Source organism: Saccopteryx bilineata, chromosome 1 (assembly GCF_036850765.1).
Source record: "Saccopteryx bilineata isolate mSacBil1 chromosome 1, mSacBil1_pri_phased_curated, whole genome shotgun sequence".
NCBI classification, from domain to species: domain Eukaryota; kingdom Metazoa; phylum Chordata; class Mammalia; order Chiroptera; family Emballonuridae; genus Saccopteryx; species Saccopteryx bilineata.
In genome coordinates, this window is record NC_089490.1 from 408052270 (window position 1) to 408056543 (window position 4274).

Sequence of the window (4274 nt, forward strand, 5' to 3'; positions counted from 1 at the left end):
ATGAAGATCTCTAATCCTGCAGACTGATAGTGTAGCAATTTCTATTTTACTTATTTTTAAAATTTATTTTGGATAGTGGAGATAGAAAGATGAGAGAAAGAGGAGGAACAGGAAGCATCAACTTCCATCCATGCCTTAATCAGGCGAGTCCACTCTTTTTGTTTATTTATTTTATTCATGTTAGAGCAGGGGTCTCAAACTTGCGGCCCACGGGCTGCATGCCGCCCGCCAAACAATTTTGTGCGGCCTGTGGATTAGTCTGCGGGCCGCACAAAATTGTTCAGCGGGCCGCATGCGGCCCGCGGGCCACGAGTTTGACCCCTGTTTTAGAGTGTGGAGAGAGAGAAGTAAATTTTTTTGTGTGTGGTGAGAGAGACAGGGACTGATAGTGACAGACAGGAAGGGAGATAAGAAGCATCAATTCTTTGTTGGGGCACCTTATTTGTTCATTGATTGCTCTCTCATGTGTGCCTTGATCAGGAGGCTACAGCACGAGTGACTCCTTGCTCAAGCCAGCAACCTTGGGCTTCAAGCCAGTGACCATGGGGTCATGTCTATGATTCCACACTCAAGACTACAACCCTGCACTCAAGCTTGTGAGCCTGTGCTCAAACCAGCGACCTTGGGGTTTTGAACCTGGGTCCTCTCCATCCCATTCCAATGCTCTATGCACTGCACCACTGCCTGGTCAGGCACCATTCCCATTTTATAAATTAAAAAACAGGCACAGAGAAGTTGAGAATCTAGCCTTAGATCGCACAGCTGGTGAGAGCAGAGCTGAAATCCAAACCCACTATGGAATGATCTGGAATCCATGTGGTGTACAGCATGAGATTCTCACCCTGAAGGGACAGTGAGGAGAGAGTGGGGGAGACCAGGTGCCCAGATAGAGCCAGGCACACAGACATGCACATATTTCTCCCTGGTTTTCACCATTGAGACTACAGAGGTCAGAGAAATCCAGGACAAGAACCAAGAGAATCCAAGTAAGGAGGGTGATGAGCCTACTAGGAGAGAAGCCTCCACTTCCTGGGAGTCAAGGAAATTCCTTTCCCTAGTGAGACTGTCTCAAATCCCTCTCCCTGGGCATTAAGCTAAGTAGATTGACTCCAGACTTCCACATTTCCAGGGTTGAGTTTCTGTGTCTGACAGTGTGAGTTCTCTGTGGCCCTCTGGGAACTCTCAGGTTTCATTGACAGGGTGGATTGAGGTATGTGGGCTTCATAGTTTTATGGAGATAAGATTTATTAGAACAGGAGGTCAATAGACCATGGACAAGATTGGTGTCAACATTCCCATACCACTTAAAGAACTGTTTGTCTAGCTCATTTCTTGTCATGAAAGTGAAGAATTTCTTTAACCAGTTACTTCTGTACTACAGTCTTGGGAGGGAAGGGGTCAGTAGACTTCTTCTAAAGTCCCCTCAGAGCTGGGGTAAGACCTGTGTAATACCTATGGCTGTGGAGGTGCAATTTAATGCTAATGACTCACCCTCTTTGCAAACATAAGGCTTCTCCCTTGAGTGTGTCCTCTACTATATGAGATCTGACTTCTGTATAAAGCCTTGTTCACACTCCCTGCAAACATAGGGCTTCTCCCCTGAGTGTGTTCTCTGGTGTCTGAGGAGATGTGACTTCCGTGCAAAGCCTCGCTCACACTCCCTGCAAACATAGGGCTTCTCCCCTGAGTGTGTCCTCTGGTGTCTGAGGAGAGTTGACTTCAGTGAAAAGCCTCGCTCACACTCCCTGCAAACATAGGGCTTCTCCCCTGAGTGTGTCCTCTGGTGTATGAGGAGATCTGACTTCCAGTTAAATCCTCGCTCACACTCCCTGCAAACATAGGGCTTCTCCCTTGAGAGTGTCCTCTAGTGTGTGAACAGATGTGACTTTTGTGTAAAGCCTCACCCACACTCCCAGCAAACATAGTGTTTCTCCCTGAGTATGTCTTCTGGTGTATTAGAAGATCTGACTTTCGTGTAAAGCCTTGTTCACACTAGGGAGTGAATATAGGGCTTCTGCCCTGAGTGTGCTCTCTGGTGTCTAAAGAGATGTGGCTTCTGTAAAAAGCCTCGATGACATTCCCTGAAAACATATGGCTTCTCCCGAGTGTATTCTCTGCTGTCTTAGGAGAGTTGATTTCTTTGAAAACCCTTGCTTACACTCCCTGCAAACATAGGGCTTCTCCCTTGAGAGTGTCCTCTGATGTGTGAAGAGATGTGACTTTTCTGTAAAGACTCAATCACATTTCCTGCAAACATAGAGTTTCTCCCCTGAGTGTGTCCTCTGGTGACTGAGGAGTTCTGACTTCCAGTTAAATCCTCGCTCACACTCCCTGCAAACATAGGGCTTCTCCCCTGAGTGTGTACTCTGGTGTCTAAGGAGATGTGACTGCTGTGTAAAACCTCGCTCACACTCCCTGCAAATATAGGGCTTCTGCCCTGAGTGTGTTCTCTGATGTCTGAGAATATTTGACTTCTGTGAAAAGCCTCGCTCACACTCCCTGCAAACATAGGGTTTCTTTCCTGAGTGTGTTCTTTGGTGTCTTAGGAGAGTTGACTTCTCTGAAAATCCTCTCTCACACTCCCTGCAAACATAGGGCTTCACCCTGAGTGTGTTCTCTGGTGTGTGAGGCAAGTTGATTTCAGTGAAAAGCCTCACTCACACTCCCTGCAAACATAGGGCTTCTCTCCTGAGTGTGTTCTCTGGTGTGTGAGGAGAGTTGACTTCTCTGAAAATCCTCGCTCACACTCCCTGCAGACATAGGGCTTCTCCCCTGAGTGTGTTCTCTGGTGTGTGAGGAGGGTTGACTTCTCTGAAAATTCTTGCTCACACTCCCTGCAAACATAGGGCTTCTCCCCAGAGTGTGATCTCTGGTGTGTGAGAAGATGTGACTTCTGTGTAAACCCTCGCTTACACTCTCTGCAAACATAGGGCTTCTCCCCTGAGTGTGTCCTCTGGTGTCTAAGGAGATGTGACTGCTGTGTAAAGCCTCACTCACACTCCCTGCAAACATAAGTCTTCTTCCCTGAGTGTGTCCTCTGGTGTCTGAGGAGATGTGACTGCTGTGTAAAACCTCGCTCACACTCCCTGCAAACATAAGTCTTCTTCCCTGAGTGTGCCCTCTGGTATCTGAGATTTGACCCATTATCAAAGCCTTGCTCACACTCTCCATACTTGATAGCTACAATTGTTGACATTCCTACTCCCATAGATAGTTTGCCTTTGTCCACTGAATTTACTTCCTGGCCTCTGCTGGGCACTTCCTGCATCATTTTCTCTTGTTCAGTAGAGCTCCCTATGTGTCCTTTGGGAGGTTTTAAAAAGGTCCTTGAAATCTTTCTCTGCCTGATTCTTTTAAGCAAAGGTTTGCACTTTTTTCTGACCTCTTGACCTTCAGCTTTGTCATCCCAGCTGTGTGTATCAGTATGTTGCTGCTGCTGATCTGGATCCTCTGGGCAGGAATCCTCTGACTGGAGCTGTTTTCTTGTAGATGTTCCTGGGAGAATCTGAGGGGGGTTATTGTGTCCTATGTTCTCGCTGAGGAACTTCTGACTGGAGAAGGCCAGAGAGTAGGAGGAACATGGGTGTATCTCTGGCTGTGGTTCTGCTGAAAGAGAAAACTTTGGTCAGGAAAGAGGTTGATAAGGCTGCCTGGACCATATGGTATGTCTGCTGTTAAGATATCTCCCACGAGTCATTCTTATGGGGTTGACAGTGTAATCTCTGTCTCCCACAAAGTGTTTCTTTATAGTCTGTTTTTGCTTTTAATTTTTATGTACTATATCTTATTTATAAATCCAGCAAGCCCATATCAAGGGTCCTTTCTACACATTTACAGATGAGGAGCAGTGTACTGTCAAGTAGCATCAGGGGCTGTTTCACACCCCTTGTATGGGTGGAGCAATGCTGACCTTTCTATATACATGTAGCTTTTAACACAGTTAATTAGAAAGATCACGGGCCCCAACTAGGAATTACTTCCCTCATAGTTTCTCACAGATGTTAAACTAAAATTATGTTCTTCCTCAAGTCTCACACCACATATTCATATTTGATTTCATTCAGTGTCAGCCCATTTCATATACAATGGGAAGTCCTGTTTCAAAATATTTCTCCAACCATACTTCTTAAAAATTGATTTTAGAGAGATAAAGAGAGGAGGAGGAAGAAGAAGAGGAAGAATAGGTAGAGGAGGAAAAAGAAGAAGAAGAAGAAGAGAAGAAGAATAGAAGAAGAAGAAGAAAAAAGAAGAAGAGAGAAAGAAGGAGAAAGAAG

The 4274-nt window shown here is 45.8% G+C and overlaps 1 pseudogene; it reads right to left on the reverse strand.

Annotated features, from left to right (window-relative positions):
- Window positions 1-367: 367 nt before the first annotated feature.
- The window catches only part of LOC136319744 (histone-lysine N-methyltransferase PRDM9-like), a 4007-nt pseudogene continuing 100 nt past the window's right edge, over window positions 368-4274 (reverse strand).